Source organism: Festucalex cinctus, chromosome 5 (assembly GCF_051991245.1).
Source record: "Festucalex cinctus isolate MCC-2025b chromosome 5, RoL_Fcin_1.0, whole genome shotgun sequence".
NCBI lineage: Eukaryota > Metazoa > Chordata > Actinopteri > Syngnathiformes > Syngnathidae > Festucalex > Festucalex cinctus.
In genome coordinates, this window is record NC_135415.1 from 28,057,635 (window position 1) to 28,082,756 (window position 25,122).

General features: G+C 41.0%; 1 protein-coding gene across 10 annotated transcripts in view; it reads left to right on the forward strand.

The window, feature by feature from the left end:
• Nucleotides 1-25,122, forward strand: part of arvcfb (ARVCF delta catenin family member b) — a 175,801-nt gene that overhangs the window by 11,399 nt on the left and 139,280 nt on the right. For 8 of the 10 annotated variants that reach the window (XM_077521010.1, XM_077521009.1, XM_077521015.1 and 5 more), the window contains exon 2: nt 24,007-24,079. The exons of the other annotated variants lie outside the window; for them this stretch is intronic. The gene's annotated coding sequence lies outside the window, so the exon portion shown is untranslated. The remainder of the gene's footprint in view (nt 1-24,006; nt 24,080-25,122) is intronic. 10 annotated transcript variants of the gene reach the window in all.

Here is a 25,122-nt window from a genome sequence, read left to right on the forward strand (position 1 = left end):
TGCGGCCTGCCGTCCATTTTTTAGTGGCCCGCGACATGTGCTAAAAATGGCATTTGACTCAGTTCAAATAAAATAAAAACCAAAATGTTTGGAGATGGTCAAAGTAAGAAGGGAAGGTGTCGAAAAACACAGGTGCTATTAAATAAAAGCTAAAAAATTTAAAAAAAAATTCGTTAATGAAATAAAATAAAAACAAAGATGCTTTTAAAAAAAAAGAAAACTAACTGAAACTACATTTTACGTTTACAAAACTAACTAAAATAAAACTAACTATAATTATAGCAAAAATGTCATTCGTTTTAGTCTGGTAATTAATTTAATGCATGAGCCTTTGGGGATGATTATAAATGTGATTTTTATTTGATTTATTTTGATATAAACCGGAATAATGACGTCACGCCCATGGTGTTTTTTAAACATTGCGCACAAGTAATACACATAAAAAAAAAAACTAATACTGAAACAAACTAAACTAAAACTAAGCATTTATTAAAGAACTAAAACTAAAACAAAAACTAACATTACCACCCTGAAAACTAATTAAAACTAACTAAATTTAAGAAACAAAACTCAAAACAAAATAAAAACCTAAAATGAAAAATTCCAAAACTATAATAAATCCCTACTGCCAAATTACAAATAAACTGGTTTATATACTGTAGCATTTTTCTAAATATGCAAAAGCAGAAATAAATTATTTGTACAATTTTTAGAACTAAACACAATTTCTCTTCATAACAATATGTGGCCCTAGCGTGCTTCGGATTTTCTGGATGTGGCCCTCAAATGAAAAAGTTTGGACACACCTGCTCTATATTAATGAAAGACAGAGCGCAAGCATGACGGAAGCCACCCTCTATATTTGTGTTGGAAAATCACGTCGTCCTCCCCCGTTATCTGCTCCCCCTTTCCGTTCAAATCATAATCTTAAACCACTTTGTCTCCAACAGCTGCCGAGGCCAAGCACAGAGAGGTATGGAGAGATTCAAAGCGTCTTTGCAGCCCCCTCAAGGAATCCCACATTCGTCTCTGCCTCGAGCTCCGTTTTTGTCTTTGATCCAATATGGGTTCCAATTCATTTCAGGGCTCCTTATTGCTACGGCATTCCTACACATGCTAGCCTTATATACAGGCCTACTATTGACACCGCTGTTGAGTTTATCCCCGTTGATTCATTCAACTAAAAATAAAAACCTGACCCGTTTTCAGATTCCAAGCGTTTGTGTGAACATGCGTCGGGAATTGATGGAGCCCAGATGTACGGAAGGTAGACTCTCTTGATGAATAAGTCATATTTGAGATGTGATTCTCATCACATACTGTGTAATCCCAAACCTTTTGCCTTCTTCTGCAATTCTTCAACTTTGATCTCATCTGGAGTGCAGTTTTGTATATCATGGATAAATCAGTAGAATTAATCATATCCGCTCTTCTCCATGATGGATTGGACGTGATAGCCAAGCTCAGGGGAATGCCTGCCACTTTACATTAGCTGTTTGCAATGAATGGTTGTGGTTGCTCATAATGATACAGTCAGCTAAACAGTAAATCCTTATAGTGCCATGCAGGGGTAAAGCCCACTGACCTGTAAAATTGGAGGTCTGCAATTAGCCGCCTACCACCGAGGAGTCCCCAAACTCTGCTTCCTCCAAGGAAGACGTGTTGGTGGATTTGAGGAGGTCTTCGAAGTATTTACCCCACCGACGAGTACTTAACCCGGGTTTTCACCAGATGCGGTTGCGGTGCGGTTGCGGTGCGGTTGCGGTGCGGTTGCGGTGCGGTCCGGCGACGCAAGCAATTAGATTCCATTCATTCGAATGGTGCAGTTTACACCGCTTGCGGGTGCGTTGCGTGTCGACCTATTAGGATAGACCTATTTTCTATTTTTGCCGGACGCCGCAGCGGTAGGCCTCCGGCAAATGGCAAGCTAGCACAAAACACATCGAGCGGGACAGGAAGACCGAGGCAGTTTCAAAATAAATTTCCGGTTACCTTTCAGAATAAAACACTCGCCAGCTCCTATTTCGCAAGCTTTTCAGCAAAACGTGACGTGGGCGTCGCCGGACCATGTGCTCATTCACGGTTTAGACGCCAGCGAACATGGACGAGGAGAGGTTTATATTGGAGGTGGAAAACCACAAAATAATATATGACACGGCACATCCTTTTTATAAGGACAACCAAAAAAAGGATGCTGCATGGAATCTCATAGCAGAAGAAGAAGAAAAGGTTAAATCAAAAGAAGTCCACCTCTCTTTCTGCTTCTCTGTTGAGCAGACTTTCTGTATGTTTGTCGTTGTGAAATGCCACATGATCGCGCGCGCGCGCGGTCCCGCGAGACACGTTGGGAAGTGGGCGGCGACGGAGCTGCCGGACCGCAGCTGTGACAAAAAAATTGACCCGCCCGGAGTACGCAGTCAAGACGCACCGCACCGCAACCGCACCGCAACCGCATCCGGTGAAAACCCGGGGTTAGAACAATCACCAACTCAGACAGAAGAGTAAAATGTATCCTCTTACTGCCCCTCCGCCGCCATTGTGGTCTATTTTCTGAGGTGAACAAGCTAGAATACAGGAGGGTCAAATAGGTGCGTTTCCGTGACCCTCTTTCGCAAAAATAAAAGCGATATTGTACTATTTCGATAAAGTACAATTTCGAATTGTCGGCGTTTCCATTGAAGAGAGTTTCTCTTCTGAGGCGCAATTCTCGGAATGTCCCGTCTCGCGAGACCTCGCTGTTCTGTAGGAGGTGCTCATGATGTTTACGGTAGACGGATGCCCGGTGTAGTTATATTACTTTAAAAAACAAAAAAAAACACTCACCCCTCACCGGGTGGTTTCGGGCAGTTATTGTTGGTGTTGGTGTGTGTCCTCGGCAGTCGGCAAGTAGTTCCGACACGAAAGCGAGTGGCCCCGTACTTCCTACTTCCTGTAATCCTAAAATGTTGTTGTTCCCGTGCAGAGGCTGGGTAAAAAGGCGGGTTACAAATAGTTAAAAGTTTCTGATGTTTTCTGCTAAATTAACCAGAAATGGCAGGACAGGATTTCAAGCAAGGGGGCTCGCTCGATTACACCTCTCTCTCTTTTGCGCTCATGACGTGCAGTAGCCGATACAAATGACTTCAGCATGTAAAACTAAAATACAAAACCGAAATGAATCATTCTCAAAACAAATAGTAATTGCAAGTTTATTAAAAATACACATAAACAACGTGTTACATTCCTTTTCCTCCGTGACCGGGCGGGTGTCACATGACTACTAATGCGCAAAAAGTGTTTCCATTACACTTTTGCGAAATACTTCTTTTTCGATACGTCTCAAAAACCACCTCATGAGAGCGCAAAAACTTTTTTGCGATATTTGAGAGTTTTTTTTTCGCAAATCCGGTGTTTCCATTACCAGTTTGCTTTTGCGAAACGTGCCTTTTTGCGCAAAACTGAGGGTAATGGAAACGCACCTAATGTCCAAACCGTTAACATAGCACATCAAATCCCCCTTTTTTTCATCACTGTACAAAATAAAGAAAAAATGCTTTTGTAATACACTTTTAACAAATCCGATTAGTTGATTAATCATTTGAGTCATCGATAGACTAACCGATTCTTAAAAAAAAAAAAAAAAAAAAAAAATAGTGACAGCACTACATGTAATGTAGACCTCAGAAAATCCTTTTTTACCAAAGGAAATGATTGAAAAAACTGTTACCATTATTTGATCCCTATTTTCCCTAAAATGGATTTTGTATTAGATGAAGGGATGTGTGACAAAATCAGAACTGCGGCCCACGAGATGGAGATTATAATCAGTTTAGTGAAGAAAGAGAGTATTATATCACCAGTTTATTTCCTAATTCTTGCTCAGTCAGTACACATATTCCGATTGTGGAGTTTAATTTGAACACAAGAAAGTGATTCATTCACCTTTGTAGTTGTTGATGTCGGATTTCTAAAGACACTTTTCATTTGTCTGTGGGTTTACGTAATGCCATTTCAAATAATGAATAATAGTCAAAAGGTTCAACAGCGATATGATCAAACGGCGCCCACGCGCATGCATCCACCTAAATGTTAATGTGCAAGGGCTGCTGCCCCTCTGCATGCCCCTTATTTAATTCTCCACGAATGGCCTCGCTAGTTAGTTCAGTGAAAGTAAGCTAAGCTTGTTTGGCTGCTTTTTTTGGAGTCTGGCCTTTATGCTCCCCAGAGGCCATGTGGCCATATGTCTTCCTTCGCTCTGGCCTGGACTGTTGGACTGTGTCCATGGGTTGATAGGAACGAAACACACATATTTCCCCTGCAGGAATTTATAGACATAGAAAGGGTACTTCGTTTCTGCTGTAACTGCCTCTCCCCTTCCTTTTTGTGGGTCATAGTACTTCAATTATTTGTGTAACTTATTTTCTTAAATAATTACAGTGATACCTCAGCTCACGAACATAATTGGTTCCCAGAAAGGGTTTGTAAGGCGAAAAGTTTGTCTTCCGAACATTTATTTCCCATAAGAAACCATTAAAATGAGAATAATCCGTTCCCAGGTCCCTATAAAACATAATTTTCTACGAAATAAGCCTTAAAACTACACAAAAAATATACCTTATTTTATGTGTAATAAATGTGCTATTGTATTGTAATTAACAAAATAAACTGTACTGTATAATAAAGTTGTTTTATTTACCTTTGTGATGGTAGTTCTTAAGGATGGTAGCAATGGTATTCGCGAGCGTTTCACCGCGTCGAGTGTTTATGGAACGGTTGCCGCTCATTCGCACTTTCGTGCGAGGAGGCGTGTCCCTTGGTGAACAAGGAAGTGGAGCACTTTAGCGCTGTCAACAAAAAGTGAGCACCGCCAACTACTTTCACCTCTTTCCTGGGACTAAACTGCCGTGGCACGATTTTCTCCTTTTTTGAGGTACGTGATAGCACTTTCGCTTTTTTTTAGTGGCGCGAACTCCATTGACTACAATGCAAACGCGCCGCCGTCCCTCGCCGTCCCTCGCTTTTGGTGAGAACGCAGCATTAGGCTTAACACTAGCCTGTGGTGGGGTCTTTTTCGGTCCCATAATAGCAAAAGTGCACTCAATATGGTCCAGAATGTCTATCAAACACAAACCGCGTCCGCACTAAAAGAAAGGGGGTGACGAACTGGGACGGCGTGAGCGTGCGTCAGCTTCTCGTGGCCGCCGCCGTGGTGCTGTTCGACCGCGTGGTTTGGTTCGTCCGCCGAAAACTAGTTCGTCAGCAGAGACTATATGCTCGCGAATGTAATGTTCGTGAAGCGAAAAGTTCGTGAGCTTAAGCGTTCGTCAGCCGAGGTATCACTGTAATTAATTTCCGCCGGAAGCTGGCGACCGAGTGAACCTTTATAGTGGCGCACGGAATTATCATTGACTGCTTTTTATGAATGGTTGCGGAAGCACGCACATCGAGATCTGCTCCGTTTGGGTTTTCAATCTCGCGGTGTTTTAGCGTCGTCTGTCAACTGAGCGAGGTACGAGTGATTTATTGTTATTGAAGTTGTGAATTGTATTAGAGATAGACCGATAAGGTTTTTTCGGGCCCGATACCGATACCAATTATTAGTAGTGAAGGATGCCGATAACCGATATTTGGAGTCGATATTCAATTTAAATGTAAAATATTTTTAAGTTGTTTTTTGTTTTTTTGTTTTTTTCTTTTTAAATCTTAGTCAATCGACAAGTTCTGGGATCTCCCAGGCGCAGTAGCATGTTTTCAAAAGTTAAATAAAAACAAACAATTATTTTCTACACAAAATAAAAGTCTTCCAAAATTTCAAAATATCCAAATTATTACATTTTTACTTATTAGTTTTAATTTCAATCAAAAACAGAAGGTGCAGAGAGTTCCCAGGGTCGACAAAAATGAAAATAAAAACTTATATATTTTTTTAAATTTACATTTAAATTAGTTCCCTGAAGTTAACACTTTAAAAAAAAAAAAAAAAAAAAAAAAAAGCTCTATTTTCGGCCATGTGATTCTTCAAAATGTCCGATGCCGATATTTCTCAAAATGCTGAATATCGGCGCCGATAATCGGCCCAGCCGATAATCGGTCTATCCCTAAATTGTATACTAGATGTTAATATGAGCGGGTTTATTTTATCGTTTGGATTGATTGTATTTTGTGTTTATTTTTTTTTTGATTTGCTAACTATTTTGTTTCATTGTTTGTTTAGTTTCACGATGCCAATAAAGGAGATGTTTTGCACCAGTCGAGTTCGTCTGCGATAACTTGTGAACCAGGGGCAGCTACATCGATGCTTTGGATGAAAAATGGAAACGCATACAGATTGCCAAATTGTCCGCATTGGAGGAGATTATATTTATTACTAGGGGTGTGAATTGCCGAGTACCTGACGATTCACAGGTCACGATTCGATTCGATACCGATTAATCCCGATACGAATTTATAAGTCGATTGTTGCGATTTTTTTCATTCAAATTTAGAAAATACTAATCAGTAAGCTTGTAGAGTGTAAGATTTATATGAAAATGTATTTATTTATCTGAAATTTCAGTCTTATAGAGGTTGTAATCTGTTTCATGTTTGAACAGCATTAAAATAATATATTAAGGCTTAATGTTCCGTTCATATAACATTCTTCCATGCTCAAGGTGTGAATCCTAGCCCGAAGTCAGACGTTTTGTTGAATATTTTTCCATTAAAAATGGAAGTTTAAAAATCGATTCACACACAAAAAAAAAAAAAAAAGGCAATGATGATAAGACGTTGAATCGGTAAGACTACCGAATGAACAATTCTGAGCTTTAAAAAAAAAAAAAAAAAAAAAAAAAAAAAAATCGATTCAGCCGTCTATTGAATCGATTCGAGAATTGCGCGATGTAGTATCGCGATATATTGCCGAATCAATTTTTTTTTAACACCCCTATTTATTACAATTTTACCTGGAGCTTTATTTGGTGGGTTCACTCCTTTTTCCAATATTGCTCTCTTTATATGTGACCTTCACGTTCCCAGCTCAAAAGCCTGTTGCCCGTGTCGGGCTCCTGTTGACAAGTCGTTTACCAACGTTGACTCTGACTGTGCTCTCCTCTTTGCCCAGCAGCCATCATTTGTGTCCTGTCTGTTAATATTGAGGTCAGGCTAAGCCACTATGCGGCAGTTTCTAGGACGCAACACGTATCTGGATTGCTGGGAAGTTGAAATCAAGCTGAAACTCCTGTGGGGGAAGAGTGTGGCGTTAGTTAACGTGACACCCGCTAATTTCGCTAAATGGGTGTCCTCGCTGTCTTCACAATTGGTGTAGGCACAAAAAGCCCCCTGATGGGTTCTTCCTTTTGTTTTTTATATTCCCAAATTGGACATGCAGGTGGCAGCAATAAGCTAATGTTCATAAGTGGATTAAGCCTCACATATGTGAATAACTTATGCCATGTGTGCATTATTGCCCCTTTCGAAGCTCACTGCGTATTTGCTCACATGAGTATTATTGTCATAGCTGTAGTTACAATAGAATATGTGTAGCTTAAATGCCCCTGAGCATAAGGCTGTACAATTACCGGTAAGCAAATTTTAATCATGATCACAATTTCGGGTGCCACAAATTCAGTCAGCCAAACGACGGTTGCGCAAATAACAAGTGAGAACACACGGAGGTAGGAGCCGAAAGTCATTTGGTGGACTGATGAGAGCGAGTCATGCTGAGAGAAGAATGAAGAGCAAACAATGGAAGTGAGGAGCGAGTACCGAGAAAGGAATCAACATCCATTTTGTGGACTTGTTTCAGATTCAGCGCCAGTGATCCATCCATCCATCCATCCAACCATCCATCCATCCATCCATCCATCCATCCATCCATCCATCCATCCATCCATCCATCCATCCATCCATCCATTTTCTGAACAGCTTACTCCTCACAAGGGTCGCGGGCCTTTTCAAACATACAATTTTTTTTATTGAAGTTTAACCCCGGGTTTTCACCGGTTGCGGTTGCGGTGCGGTTGCGGTGCGGTGCGGCGCCGCAAGCAATTAGATTCCATTCATTCGAATGGTGCAGTCTACACCGCTTGCGGGTGCGTTGCGTGTTGACTGCGGAAGGCCTGCGGCGTGCCGCAAGCCTTCCGCAAGGATAGACCTATTTTCTATTTTTGCCGGACGCCGCATGCGGTAGGCCTCCGGCAAATGGCAAGCTAGCACAAAACACATCGAGCGGGACAGGAAGACCGACGCAGTTTCAAAATAAATTTCCGGTTACCTTTCAGAATAAAACACTCGCCAGCTCGTATTTCGCAAGCTTATCAGCAGAACGTGACGTGGGCGTCGCCGGGCCATGTGCTCATTCACGGTTTAGACACCAGCGAACATGGACGCGGAGAGGTTTAATAAATTGGAGGTGGAAAACCACAAAATAATATATGACACGGCACATCCTTTTTATAAGGACTGTAATGTATTGTGAGTTTGATGTTCGCGATTGCTTGTTGTGCCCGTCTCGCTTGCCGTACTGAGCGGCAGCCGGACGCGGAAGACAGAAATAAAGAGTGGCGCTCGCCTTGAGCACGCACTGACCCGACTCTCGTTATTAATATACTTTACAAGGACAACCAAAAAAAAGATGCTGCATGGAATCTCATAGCAGAAGAAGCACAGACTTTCTGTATGTTTGTCGTTGTGAAATGCCACATGATCGCGCGCGCACGGTCCCGCGAGACACGTTGGGAAGTGGGCGGCGACGGAGCTGCCGGACCGCAGCTGTGCGGAGCCGGTGTGGATTGACAAAAAAATTGACCCGTCCGGAGCACGCAGTCAAGACGCACCGCACCGCAACCGCACCGCCACCGCAGTCAGTGAAAACCCGGGGTAAAAGTTGTTGATTTAATTATCTGTTTATTTTGGTTAATTTGGGTAATTTGCCATTTGCCACAACTGCACTAAATCATCAGAGGTGTTTATAGTTACCTTATTTTGTTCCATGGGCAAATTATAGTCATAAAAACTGATAATTCTGTCACACAGATTTTTTTTAGTGAATTTCTTTTTTACTTTGGTTACGAATCTTAGCTATGATAACTGTATGACAAATAAGACTCTCAACTGCCTACTATTTCCCAAAAATAAATAGCTTCATGAAGGGCATCACTTCCCACCATTTTATGACCCTGGAAAGGATTACAAATCAATAAATGCCATTACTGTGAGTTTCTCTATTTTTGAACTGTGCTTTGAAAAGTGTATTTTCTCCCACATTCCTCCTTCAAAGAGGAGACATAATAATCTCACTGACACTCCAAGTGTCAATTTTTTTTTCCTCTCATACAGAGTCATGTTTATTGGCCGTGTTGAGTACTTTACTACTGTTTGGGAACAAAATATTTTGTCGTCAAATATAAAGACACGGCTGGTGTCACAAAAGATTCAAACTGCAAGTACGGTATTTCCCTTCAGATGTAGTAGGAAGTCACCGGTCGCATCTTTGGTGACGTCCGTCCTGGAACTTTTCTGACACAGCTCACATACGCTCTCGTGACTGATTGATTGATTATTTTAGTTTTTTGTTCAATCCCCTCCTCAATGAGCGGCCTCCTGATCGTGGTTGAGGGTTTTGTGTGTTCCAAATGAATTCTAGACCTCGATCCGTGAGCTTTATGCCCTTGGTGAGATCTCCCAGGCCAGGCAAACGGGTCCGACGCGAGAGACCAGACAGGCCTTGGTGGTTCCCTTATTTTAAAAATCTGAAGCAGCTTCCAGAGTCATGTGGTGGTGAAGTCATGAGAGCACAGTAGCATGGCTCTGAGCCAAGGCTTGACCGACAGGTGTAGGAGTGTTACGAGAGCCTTAGTGGAGTTAATTTGGATTATCAACCCTGGCACTGATTGGGAGGCACTTTTCATTGTGGGTTTAATCTGCAGCACATTTTTAGCACCCTCATTCACTAATGTGCTGCCTTATGTTATTCAAATAATAGTCGTGGAGAATTTACCTCTCATGTGACTCTCAGTTTACACAATGACAAAAGAATCTTCTGATATGCTTTGTTAGGATTTCTCCAACTCTCATCATAATGTGTTATTTATTTGCAATATGTGTACATTTGTAAATAACTAAACATTGTCTACTATATAATCCATTTGGTGCTGTCATGTGAGAGTTCTATGTTGTCTTCCTGGCAGTGAGTGGTTGTGTAGGCATTATTTAACTAGGAAGAAAAGCAAAGCAATGTTGTTGATCTCTAATTTTCCTGATAGCTTAATGATATTATTGAAGTTTTTTTTTTTTTTTTAAGAAACCAAAATATCTCCTTTAATCCTAACTAATGATTTCCATAAAACTTGGAATGAAATTACACTGCCCAAGTTCCACTTCTGATTTAATTCCTCAACAACATTCAAACGCATGAACAACCCACATTCCTCTGACACCCAAATTGCAGGTAAATAGCTCGGCAAGTTACGGCGACGATAATGAATTCAATATTTAACGTATATAAACAGTTTGCGCATTTTGAGTCTTCCTGCGCTTGGTTTAACCGAGTGTAATCTCCATAATCGTCTGCAATTACCATATCTAGACTGTGTGGTCTATTTGTTTGTAATAGTTTGTAGTTTTGATTAACAGCTGGACTTTTTCAGTCCAGGTTGATGTATTCCATTGGTGTCAAGATAGAACTGAGGTATATATCCAATCTGGCCATTTACACTGCAGTCGCTTTGGCAGAAATATCTATCATACTTTTATCGACAATTGCAAGAGGCCTGATTCTGATCTGAAGCTGTCGGTTGCCATTTTTTCCACCCCATTTTAAGTTGCCTGGATGGATATCCAACTTGAGAGAAAAACATGCATGATGAATCCTTTTTTTTTTTTTTTTTTTTTTTTTTTGTCGTCTGAAATTTCAACACTCAATAATAATGTCAAAAATGCATGTTTTTGTGATCAGTAAATCTTGTCCATAAAGTCAGTGACATGTTCCCCAAAAATCACAATTTGAAGATGCATATTAATTAGGGGTGCACCGATCGATCGGCTGGCCGATTTCCGATTCCCTTAATTTTAGAAGATCGGTGATCGGGCGATCCCTTAAAAATAAACCGATCTTTTCCACCAATCTCATCTTCCCTCCTGATAGGTCTGAAAAAGTCAGCCACTGTCCTCTTCTGCTGAGATGACTCATAGGATTTTCATTTTTATTTGAAAGAACTACTTCATGTGCAGTGAAAACAACCCATTTGTATTATTTCGCCGATATTATTCAATGTTTTCCAATAAAACAAGATTGAAACACTGAAGGTTTATCCTGCTTGGAATGAAAAAAAAGAAATCGGGATCGGCAGGTCAAACTTTTTAAAAGATTGGGGATCAGTGATCGGCCGGAAAATTGTGATCGGTGCACCCCTAATAGTATTTTTTTTTTTTGCCACTGTTTTTGATAGCCCTGATAAACGTTTTCAGTTCAAACCTGTATGGTTGTTCAATTCACTCGTTGATTTTTGCTGTCTGCGATTGGTTGGCAACCAGTCCAGGGTGTCCCCCACCTACTGCCCAGAGCCAGCTGAGATAGGCGCCAGCACCCCCCGCGACCCTTGTGAGGAATAAGCGGTCAAGAAAATGGATGGATGGATGGATTTTTGCTGTAGACTGATGTGGAGATAAATGTATGCAAAGGCACCTTTTCATCTCGGTCCTACCATATATCTGCATCTTAGGCTGTTACATTGAGACTGAGACACATTTCTTCCTTAGCCCAGGATGTTTCATTTTCTCGCACATTTCAGCCACTCGGGCCTGGAGGAAACACCGCTCTCCACCTCACCGCTCAATATCTCGACAAGTTCGTCTTTCAGACGAGAGTTACAGCTTTGGACTCGAGGCCATTTTCAGCCAGGAAACGGTCGTCCCCGTGTGCCCTAATCGCCCCTCGTGTCAAACAGATTGCCTGCGGTCATGGAAAAGTGATAATGTGGCACAGCACATTATTGTTGCTCGAGCCAACAGCTTTGCTTTGCGGGATTCCGCATGAGCAACGTCCTGTGCCGTGGTTCCGACTTGCCGCCCAGCAGATACGGGGGGTGATATAAACAACGGCCAACATACCTTCCTCATCCATCACTCTTTGCACTTGTTCACTTCTCCCCTGCTTGAATGTAAGGCATCATACTAAGTGTTAATTCGTGAAATAAGTTTCATAACAATGCATGCCACAAAGATATGCTCTTATACAGCAGCTGATACCGTAGCAATATCACCCGCCGTTCAGCTCTTCTCCTCGTACTGGTAGGTCTTTGCCATGGATGACAGGTCACAGGGAGCAACAGTCAGGGCAAATCGGAGCCCCCTTCCACTGCTTCTTTTCTCATAATGGAGTTTATGCCGGCTTCCTGACAATGGAAGAGGAAATTTGCTTCATCTCCTCAACGTTTGATATGCAAATCAGCCTGGGGAGCTTTCTAACCAGGATTTGTTTGTACTGGCATGTCTTCTTTTTTACTCAGTCATTCATGGAATGTATTTTAATGATTCACACACGCGGGAAATGTGCAAAATGATTATTGTCAGCACATAAAAATATCATATGCATGATTATACATATTTAGATTTTGCCAGTTGTAAAGCAGAATATTGTATCAGTTTTGTTATTATTTGAACATTTTATGGTTAATGAAAATGTACATTTTGTATTCACTGATTGTTCTACCGGGCGGCACGGTGGAAGAGTGGTTAGCATGTCCGCCTCCCAGTTTTGAGGACTCCGGTTCGAGTCCAGGCTCAGGCCTTCCTGGGTGGAGTTTGCATGTTCTCCCCGTGCCCGCGGGTTGATTGGGCACTCCGAATTGTCTCTAGGTGTGCTTGTGAGTGTTGGTTGTTCGTCTCTGTGTGCCCTGTGATTGGCTGGCTGGCAAGCAATCCAAGGTGTCTCCTGCCTACTGCCCAGAGCCAGCTGAGATAGGCTCCAGCACCCCCGCAACCCTTGTGAGGAATAAATAAGCGGTCAAGAAAATGGATGGATGTGTGATTGTTCTACCTTATTAAAAAAAAATCCAAAACATCAAAACCATTGTTCATCAATTTCCATGACGTTTTTTTTTTTTATTTTATTTTTTTTTATCATCAATAAATGTGTTTGTTTTTTTTTCCACTAAAAATGACACTAGCCACTTCTTTACTGTCTTTACATATCTGAAATAAGCCATCTTTTTTATTTTCTTTATGACTATTTTTTTTTTACAGTCTTGTAACTGCAATATCCTCGCATCCTCACGGGTTATTTTTTTTTATTTTTTATTTTTTATGCTTGCTTCCTCACAGGTTATTGCTAGGTCACTTGGCACAGCATGCTGGTTGCGATCAGTGAGGACGTGAGTGGCTGGAATGCTTGCTGCTATTCAGGCTCCCTCGGGAGCAGGATGGTCCTATAATCTCCGGGGGTCTCTGAAGCGTAGAAATCAGTTGACTGGTAATAGAAAGTACATCCACACTCAAACCTATTTCTTGGCCTTACTCTATAAAATATAAGAGCAGCCTGCTCTCTTTTGTGCCTTTCACACACATATATATATATATTTTTTATATGGATTGTGTTCACAGCAAGGGGTGGCGAGGACAAAGGAAATACTTTCTTGATACTGTATTGACTTTGGCTTGCATTCTCTGAGTAAAATGTGCTTCACTAAGATAAGGAAGGCTCACTGCTGCTTGTGTCGCATTTAAAGGGGAGAAAGTGGTGAGAATGTCAAGATAATGTGACTAATTAGTGTAAAGTCATAAACTGCAACACTGACTGGTGACTTCTGTGGGTTTAATTTTCTTTAGCTGTGTTGCGACAGCGCATTTCATATCTGCTGAGATTGTGTGAGAATGTGTTCACACCCGTAGAGGGCAGCTGCGCTCTCTATAACGTAGGCAAAGCATAAGCAGAAGAGGTTTGCGAGTGAGCCCAGAATTAGTCTTGCATGTTGTTTATTGGGGGACTATATTCAAGTGCATGCGTATTTGCTCGAGACGGTGCAGAAACTGGTTGAGATGATTAGGAAGAGAAGCTGTTAATTGCTTAATATGCCTTAAAGGGACTGTCTGCCGGTTTCACTCAGGAAAATGCACTTTTTAGAAACAGGATTTAAACAAACTCTCAATTTATAGATATGGGCTTTTCATAACGTGTGGTGGTGATTTTGTCCTAAACCTCCACACCCCCAGCCTGTATTTTGCCATTTTGTGAGTGTTTTGTAAACAGCGGGCCGTTTCTGTGGAAAGACAGTGTTTACACCCCTCCAACCAATCGCAGAGCTGGGGGGGGGGGGGGGTTGGTCGCAAACGGGCCAGGCGAACATGTCAGCTGTGTGACGTTATTATTATTTTTTCACTCACTCACACATGTAAGCTTCTGTGAGTGAGTGAGTGACAAAAAAATCCGTGCGTGCTTTCAAATTGCCGCGGGAGTGACGTCACGCAGCCGACACGTTCGCCCGCCCCGTTTGCGACACGCCCCCCCACCCGCTCTGTGATTGGCTGGAGGGATGTAAACACTGTCTTTCCACAGAAACGGCCCGCTGTTTACAAAATAAACACAAAATGGCAAAAATACAGGCTGGGGGTGTGGAGGTTTAGGACAAAATCACCACCACACGTTATGAAAAGCCCATATCTATAAATTGAGAAGTAGTTTGTTTGTTTAAATCCTGTATTTAAAAAGTGCATTTTCATGAGTGAAACCGGCAGACAGCCCCTTTAAAAGAGTCAATATAATGAATGACAGTACAGGGAATAATTTCTCTAGCTCATGGTTAGCAGTGCTACTGTTGCACTCTGACTGTGTTGTCTACTCTGCAACTAAGATCAATTTGTTTTTCAAGCGGTGGAGGGAGAGCAAAAGAGAGGTAGAAAACAGCCACAAGGTCTAAAAGATGGTTCTGATTTGGGATGGGCAGACTCTTCATTGCAAAGCAGAATGATCAATTAGCAGTTAATTGTTATTTTCCTATATGGTATTTTGGTCGTGTGTTGCCCTTTAAGTAACAAGTGAGACAATTGCAAAAGAAGTCATTAGATCCCCAATCTCAATACTGGAAAGTACACAAATCCATAGTACCCCTTCTACGTGTCTGTTGTCTCTCCACTGACAACTCGACTCTGATTACAGCAGTTATCTGCTGGCTCTGAAAATGGATTGTTCATGTCAGCAAGCATTAATTTAGTGGCGATCATAAAACAAGTGTGCTCTGCATTTCATCCCCTCCTACTGCAATAAATGGAGACAGTTATTTCCAGGGGCAACAGTCTTATTTACTGTACTATATATGACACACTTTTGTTCTGAAAATGAGTCATCCTCATAATTTGTTTTTTTTCCCTCTTCATCTGGGGAAGGCAGTGCTCTATTAATATGGATGAGGAATCATGCACTAATGGTCAACTTATAGCACAACTAAAGCTCATGCTGTAGTTAGTTACAGACTAGTCAAGAGTCTATGATATTCAAATGCATGGCTTTGCATTTTTCAGACTTAATCTTGTCACTACGCGTGCAGCTGTTGAAATAAAAACGCCATTTGCACACATACGCGTGCTTATATTTTGACAGCTGTGCAGTGTTGAAATGATACCTGAAAGTTTTCACTCACTATTTTATCATCAGTTATTCAGTTATGTTCTGTTTTAAACATTCCATTTCTCAAAATATAGATAAAAAATTAAATTAATTAAATTACATGCTCTGTTGGGTTTAAGTCTGGAGACAGACTTGGCAAGCCTAAGGCCCTGTCGACACGAAAGCCCGTTTAATGTATCAGCACACATTTTTTTTACCGTTTGGGCAGTTCGTCCACACAGCAGTTGTGGTTTCAGAGCTTGAAACCGCTAACGTTTGGAACCGGGCTGCAAAGTGGAATGATGTTGTTGTTCCCATGCAGAGGCTGGGTAAAAGGCAGGTTACAAATTGTTAAAAGTTTCTGATGTTTTCTGGCGTCCTCCCTGCTAAATTAACCAGACATGGCAGGAGAGGATTTCAAGCTCTCCTCCCCTTCAACTTCTCGAAGGAGGCTCGCTCGATTACACCTCTCTCTCTTTTGCGCTCATGACGTGCAGTAGCCGATACAAATCACTTCAGGATGTAAAACTAAAATACAAAACCGAAATTAACTCATTCACTGCCAATGACGACTATAGACGTCAAAAATCCAAGCAAACAGCCAGTGCAAATTTTGACAAGAAATGTGAATTTAGTTTTAGTTATTCATTGTTTTCATTCATAGTTATTAATCCCCATTGTTATTAATAACAACAATGACAACAATTTCATTGCTAAGTGCTACCGTCGTGCATAGTGATCGGTCTTGGTCTTACTGAGACCACAAACTGGGTCTCGATCTCCAGAAGTCAATTTAGTCGACTAAAATTGCTCCTTATTTTTGTCGACTAAAGGTTGGATTAAAACTCAAATACAATCAGGTGACTAAGTTATGACTAGGGCTTTAATTATATTTAGTCAGAAGACTATAACTAAAACTAAATTGTAATTTCTTTTTTTTAAATAAAAATTTGAATTTAGTTTAATTTTTTTTTTTTTTTAATTAAACACTGGCTGCTTGGATTTTTGACGTCTATAGTTGTCATTGGCAGTGAATGAGTTAATAATTCTTAAATTGCAAGTTTAATAAAAATACACACAAACAACGTGTTTTCATTACACTTTTGCGAAATACTTCTTTTTCGATACGTCTCAAAAACCACCTCATGAGAGCGCAAAAACCTTTTCGCGATATTTGAAGGTTTTTTTTGAAAATCCGGTGTTTCCATTACCAGCTTACTTTTTGCGAAACGTGCCTTTTGCGCAAAACTGAGGGTAATGGAAACGCACCTATAGACAGGAACTGGAGATTTGTGTGAAAATTGAGCCAGAGCAAATGCAAAAGTAACATGAACTGGTATCAGGATCATGGTGTGGGTGTGGGACAAGGACTGTGCTGCACTGTAAACAGCCCTGGAAAGGTGACGTCAAGCGGGAGCACTTGTGGCTGAAGCACCTGACGGTGGGCAGATGGGCTGTGACGGTAACTACAAGAAGACTGAAGGCCTGGAGCATGGCTGACTTAATGCGAGTGGCAATGCAAGGCTTGCCTATTCAACAGTGAGAAATACTGCAGGGAGCTTGTGATATTTTGCTATTTATCTGAAGTCCACATTGCTTGTTTTTTTTTTGTCTGAAAAAAAATTGCACCTCTCGAAGAAATCTTGACGCTCTTGTCTCACGCCAATCTCACACAGCCAAGGTATTCATAAATATTTTTTTTTACTCACCGCTCCAATTACCCTGCTCTGACTGTGGGCGCATTTTGTTTGGTCTGATTTGTCTGTCACACGGTGCGGTGTAATGGGAGGCAGGTGGACCCACATGCTGGAAAAGCATCCTGGTGGCAAAAGCAAGCAAATCTAAAAAAAAAACAACCCCAAAACAAAACATGTTGATTTAGAAAATAATCAAAGAAAAAGCACAAGATGAATCAATATTTGGATTAGAGTAAGCCGAAGCAGGGAGCCAAATATACTGAAAATGGATTACAAGACTTCGAGATGGGGTTGATTGGAGGAGACATCCAAGGAGATGACTGACACAGGGATGAATGGCAAGCCACAGGTGATACTAATAATGATAGCGGCTAGAGAGGTGGTGGGAAGTGATTGGATGAACACAGGAGGGCGAGACAGCTCACATGCTTGAGCTGCACACAGACACAAAGAGGGAAGATGAACGATCTTAATTGCAGAAACCCAAACAAAATTGTTCAACCAACAGTCCAGTTAGAACTGCGACAATACACATGCTTGACCTATAAATGTATTGCCTGATCAGTGATTAAACAGATCAGCATTGTACATTTTTTTTATAGTGCTTTACATGACTTTGCTATTTGATTAATGACTCAATTTAATGTCATATGTCTCCTTGTATACTCGGCTATTGATTCCACGGTGCACATGCGTGTGTACAAAGAGTCCAGAACAATGCAATGGATTTTTGTTTAGGCATTTTCGGGTGTTGGTGTGGGCTAGATTCCACGCCACATTAAGTCCGTCTGAATGGGTTTTTCGGGAATGCTGCTGTGTTCCAGTTTTCATAGCAGTGTTGAATCAGCTTCTCCATTTCTCTAATTGTTTTCCCCCTTTTATTGTAGGAAGCACACTTGGCATATATTGTATGACATATTTGTTGTGCCAGACCAAAGAGAGACTGTGAATTTCTGCTGAGCTTCTCTCAGTGGATAACGCCAAATGGCAAGTTGTCATGTTATCTCATCACTCATCAAGTCAAATGAAACATTCACATTAACTAAATATTTAGGGGAAAAGAACTGGGTGTGGCACTGCCAATTTTGTAGTTAGCCGGAGCATTACTTTGCTGTTTTCCATGTAAAATTGCATTAATATTTGCATCTTTAATCAATTACAAAAATATTTTTGTTTAACTCATTCACTGCCATTTATGTGTATATCCGTCAATGGCAGTGAATGAGTTAACATACCTTACTTTAGCTTCCGCTATTGCTTTTTGACTACAAATGTACATGTGACGTAATATAGCAAAAATGTACTTTTTTCGATACGCTTCAAAATCCACCCCCTCCAAGCGTAAAAACTTTTTTTGCAAACGTTGTGCCCTTTTTAGAATTTCGAGCGTTTCCATTGAGTTTTATTTTCGCATTTCTTGAAAATTACAATAGAAATGGGTGGATGGAAAACCCCCTAACATTCTTATAAATCTATGTGCAACACTAAGTAAAAATGTTCCTCTTCCACATGAATCAGGGGACACAAGTCTGAAAGTCAAAATTTGACCTACCTGTTTAAAATGTGACCAGAAAATAGTTCATCCGCATAAGACCCTTACATCAGAATCATCTAGAATAAAAACCATGTAATTTCATGAAGCGCCGCTTTAAGCACCTTTTATCACTTTTTTTTTTTTTTGTTCGTGTCTCAATTGAATTGTTTTAGAGGGAAAAATGAATTGAGAAATGGATTTTGGTTGCGGTGCCCCGGTGTTAATGATATTCAGCAGAACAGAAGTCCGCTATCGTCTCTGAATGGCAGATGAGGTAACAGGATGTCTTATGGGTTTTTGCTCCTCTCCAGATGGTTGACAACTCCCGTTGCGACTGAAATCCAGTAAGACACCCCCATCCCCCACCAAAACACAAGCACACCCACATGCACTCCCCCCCTTCTATCGCTTGATCCCATTTGCAGTAAACTCTGGGGATCGCTGATTAACCTTCAGCAAGGTCACTGAGCAAGTTACTCTTCTTTTCCAGTTAAGATCTGCTAGTCCATACGCTAGATGTATAAGGTGTAGGGACGATACGATATGATCACGATATGAAGGTCACGATACGATAATTATCACGATAGTGTGGGGGCGTTGGCGATATTGAAAAAAGATCACAATATTGTAAAAAAAAAAAAAAGAGAACTCATACTAAAAAAACAACAACAATATTGTGCTTTTGTACATAATAGCAATGCATATAAACCACCTTACAATCTCTAATAACAATATTGAGGCACCTGCTTGCTAATTCAAGCACACATTGATCGCTTCACGAGCAACTTAGGTTCCCCTTCATCTGACAATTAGCATAGATTTGAAACATAGAAGGCCAAAACATCCCTCATGAAAATTAAATTACAGTAATAAAATAGCCACTAGAGGGTGCGAGAACTGCACAAATGGAAATCAACCTGACTTTTTTTAACAGATGTGTTCCTTTTAACTCATTCACTGCCAGCACAGTTAAAATGGAGCTTTGACGTGTTTAACCGTCAGTGGCAGTGAATGAGTTAAATATTGTAAACATGACGACGACGATATTGTTGCAGTTTTAATATCACGATATCACGATATTTCCCTTATCGTGACATCCCTACCAACCACATTTCATTTACATCTGAAAAGAAAAAGGGCTGTCGGGTTGAAGCCATGGCTTATTAAAACCCCGCCCACATTTGACTTTAGAAATAAAACCACTATCAAGAGGAAAATAACATTCAGAACATCCGGTCTTCAAGCTACTTATTAAAGTTGTTGATGCTTATTTGTGGAAGATGATATACCAGCATAACACTTTATACATATATGGCACTGCCTGCTACTTGTCATGTCTGGGTCACACCAGGGTTAAGTTTGAGTCCATGACCTGTTAAGTTGAGGTCAAGTATCTGTTATGTACTGATCTAACAAGTGTCTGTTTTGAACTGACGTAACCAGCATCTAGTTTCAACTGGTTTTAAGTTTTGTGACAGCTATGTGATGTCAGGAGCTTTGTGATGTCAACCTTTAATCCTTTACTTAGTCATCACAACCAATCAGATCGATTCACTATCTGTAGTAGCGGTCTCAGAAGTGTGTGTGTTCGTCGGATTATTACCACTGTCTCTCCGTGCAACTCTCTTCGTTTCTCGTCTCGTCAAATTTCTTCCACGCTTCTCGATGTGAATAAATAGTTGTGTCTGTGCTTTGGGATCCAACCTCCAGCTCATGACACTACTACTGCCTGCTATGGGGAACACACTAAAAAAAAGCTCTCTGAAAACCAACACTAATAAATAATGCTATTACAAAATGTGAAAATGTTGACAATATAATCAATGCAAAGTAATACAGTTTAGCCTTACTGGTCACAGTGAATAATATGTATCACGCTACAACAAAAGTAGTTCTAATGTCATCCTGATGGTGGTGCAAATGGAAAATTTTTGATCCTATTAGTCTCCCAGCTGCCCTGCGATTGGTTGGCAACCAGTCCAGGGTGTCCCCTGCCTACTGCCCAGAGCCAGCTGAGATAGGCGCCAGCAGCCCCTGCGACCCTTGTGAGGAATAAGCGGTCAAGAAAATGGATGGATGGATGGATAGTCTCCCAGCCTTGAACCAGACAAATGTTCATGCCTGTTTGTATCGTAGTTAAAGATTTCTGAGTCTGGCCATCCATTCCCTCAAATGATCTTCTGAGTAGAAAAACCACAGCAGCCATTCTAGCTATTACCTGTGTTCCTATGGAAACAGAATATCCTCTGGAAATAAAATGGTGTTTACTTTTTTGCTTTGTTAATGTTTCCCCCCCCTCCTGCTAATCCTGCATCTAAGTGATTCCTTGTCACAACCATGAGAAAAGGGATAAATAAACCTGAACTTTAACTCATTCACTGCCATTGACGGCAAAAGACGTCAAATGATGCTTTTTTTTTTGCTGGCCTGGCAGTGAATGTGTTAAAAATATGACACAAAACAGAGGCACATTTAATTTAGTCATATTTAAATTTTAAGTAATAATTGTTTGACATAATGTTTTGTTTTTTTTAGATTTATATGGACAAAACGTAGTCGTGTTTCCAGTAATATGTCCTTGTACCGCTATTACTGCTTGCAAGGCCATCATTAGTCAACTGTGCAGCCAGAGCCCATATGGTTCTGCCTTGCCCCTCCCTGCATCCCATCTTCACCGATGCCCCTTGTTCTCAGCGGGTGAGGAGATATTATACAGCATCGTGTTCGGAGACCTGGGCTGAACTCCAGCAGTCCCAATTTGATAGAGTCTTATTTTTATAGACTCAGGAGAACCGGCAATTTGGTGGCTGCGGTCGCAAATAGTGTTCCATGAATAAAATAATGAGTGTACTTCCTGGACCCCCCTTTTTTTTTTTTTCCTGTTCCAGGAGCGCTAAATCAGGAGCATATAATTAAACGAAAAATGTAACCAAGTTGCAGTGGTGCATGTGCATTAGTTGCGGAATGGCCCGTGTATTCAACCGAAGAAAATCGGAGTTCATCACAGTTTGTGCAATGGAAGTCATTCATCCACTAAGCGTCCATTGCTGGCTTTTTGCCTCTGTTTTCAATATTCTCAAATCACCTGTGATGTTAAATAACACGTCGGGTCTAAGTTGTAATGATTCAAAACACTGACAATGAGAGTCAAATCACAGACAGGAGATCTAAAAGTCGAACCGTTTTAGTAGCTGGCGAGCGTATCATTTTTTGGGGGGGTTGTCCCGTCGACGTGTTGGCCGTGTCAGCCATGCGTGAAAGTCAGTTGGTCAGGCAAGGCGGGTATTGCGCAGTGACAGCTTGACGCGCGTACTCGACCGATCTCGCGGCTCTCGCGGTTTGCCCATCCCTAATCTGGACCATCAGCCAGCAGGTTCTGCCATATTAAACAGAAAGGCAAATTGCTTTTCAATCGATCATACTCTTGAGTGTAGCCACTCCATCCACTTGCATCGTATTAATGGAAATTGGCTGTGCCTGTTCATTCTTGAGTTGAGGGAGCCAAGTTAAAAACACCATCATGTGCCTGCTTGTTTATGAGAGGTTAAAAGTAAAAAAAAAATGTGGGCTTGAACATAGAGGCTTTTTTTTTTGACAGGTTAATCTGAGATATAAATTACAATTGTCATGGCCAGTATGCCATTTGCGTCTCTGGTTTTACCCTTTAAAAAAAACAACTAAAAGATCATGCTGTCACATAAACATGATTCACAGTGTGCATTAAGCTCAATTCACACTGACTGCGGAACGGCTGCGGTGCGTTTTCCGTACGGCGGCCGTACGGACGCCGCAAGGATAGAACGCGTTCAAGTCTACGTGTCAATTCACACCAGCTTCGTCTGCGGTGCGGAACGACTGCGGCGATGCGGAAGGTTTTCCGCAAGCGTTCTATTTCTTCCAGACGCCGCATGCGGATTTTCAGGAAGCTGAAGAAATGACACGAACCGGACAGGAAATCGAGGTGTCTCGCATTAAGGTAAATCTGGTATATTTCAAAATAAAACAGTTTGCGAACTCGTTTTTTTGGGGAGGGAAGCTAGTAGGGGTGTTAAAAAAAAAATCGATTCGGCAATATATCGCGATACTACAGCACGCAATTCTCGAATCGATTCAGTAGGCAGCCGAATCGATTTTTTAACATCCCTTTTTGATGGAAATATATTCAACAAAACGTCTAACTTTCACACTTTAAGCATGGAAGAATGTTATATTATGGAACATTAAGCCTGAATATTTTATTTCAATTCCTGTTTGTTAAATAAAGTTGCTCACAGTTATAAAACTGAAGTTTCAGATCACAATTTCATACAAATCTTACACGGTACATGTACAAGTTTACTGAAAGGTATTTTCTAAATTGAGTAAAAAAAAATAAAAAAAATAACAACAACCGCCTTGTGAATTCATATCGGGATTCATCGGAATCGAATCGAATCGTCACCTATGAATCGTGATACGGATCGAATCGTCAGGTACGAGGCTATTCACACCCCTAGAAGCTAGCTAGCTAGCTAGCTGAATAGCGTGACATCAGTCGGACATTTAAGACAAAAAAATTAGCTGAGAATAAATTAAACACGACAAAATGACACTTTTTAAACACAAAATGTGCTTACCCATGCAGAACAGCCATGGTAGAAGTCCCAGAAAAAATGTCCAGAAAGCATATCGATGTAACAACAGGCAAGCGTGGCTATTGTTTACAAATAGGACTCTACATACACGGTTGTTATTGGGTGAACTCAACTCGCCAGCGTGAACCCCACGTGATCTCGTGGTCTGTCGGGAGTAGATTTCCGGACACGCGACGCACGCGGGTGTGAATTGCCGCCCTTGCGGCGTCCGTACGGCCGCCGTACGGAAAACGCACCGCAGCCGTTCCGCAGTCGGTGTGAATTGGGCTTTAGAGTGAAAGACACTTTTCACTTGCAGCCTCCCAAATGATTGAAACTTTCTTCAATTCTTTAAAAAGGCAGGCTTTGACATGACAACTTTGGGTAACTTTGTGTTTGAGAGTTGAGTTGAGTTGATTGTGCTTCAAATGACGAGAGTGGTTCTCAATACTTCTCAACGATTATTGAATTATAGTGCTGCATTCTAGGTTGGATTTATTGCCTTAAATTTGAAACCAGACTGAGGTTCCTGTTATCTTGAGTGCATTGATAAAGTGCTTATCTCCTTTGAAGGCAGACTCATGTTAAGTCTCTGTCTGACAGGTGGAGTGTGATCCTGCTCCGATAAATGTCCTCCTGCTCTGATTTTTGGATGTGCCTTTCACCTCAGCCTAAGGTGAGTCCTTTCTCTACCAAAACAAATGCGTGTGTTTTTTTTTTTAAATCGACTGAAATACAGTTGTGCTTGCAAACTTACGAGCACAACTGTAAATGTACAATAGCTAAATGTCACTTAACTAATTTGCTCCCAAAAAAACGTATAAATACGTTCTATTTTAAAACTGTCCCAAAGACGCATTCATATATATTTTTTTATGCTAGTGCATACAGAAGGCTTTGATGCAGCCTCTGAACTGCAGAGAACTGTTGAAGAAATGGTAGTTATTACAAAAACAACAAGCGGGTGGCAGCAGAGTATAAGAGATCAACCATGGCTATGTTGCAATAAGCTGATTTTCCTACAGTTCTAATCAGATTTGTAAATAATAATGAAACTTAGCCATATTCTAATGCTAATTGCTGCAAAACAGAAACGGATAGAAATATACTTTTTTTTTTCCTGATGAAAGAAGAGACTCCAATCTTTCTTTTGGTGGTTTCCATGTTGAGCCTTTTTCTCACCATACATTGCACTCATAAGTTTACATATGATTATGTAAACATTCAAGCACAATTGTACATCACAATTATAACACGTTAACATTTAATAAATTAAACCATGAGAGGCTAAGGTAAACACATGAAATTTCACTCAGTAGATCTCAGACCACCACCAAGAAGAAAAAAAGTGAGTGTGAAAAAGAAGAAGTGTGGCATCAACAATTACCCTGACAATGGAGTGGATCGGGAGTAGTGACTTGTGATATACTGATGTTGAAACCTTCGATCCATTTTTATACCTTTATTATGTTAACAGTCTCAGGTGAGCTATCCCATCCCTGCACTTGATGATACTCACGGGGCGCATAAAGAGAATAATTCATACTCACATTCCTAGCGTGCATGTGTATCATGTGGCAGGAAGTGGAAATACCTCACATACACATAAGTATCAGTGGTTTGTATTTGCAGTACCCGATACCTTCGGTATCCATTCACTGGTATCGGTGCTCGCCCATCCCTAATTCAAAATGATACTTGTTAAACAAATCACCTAAA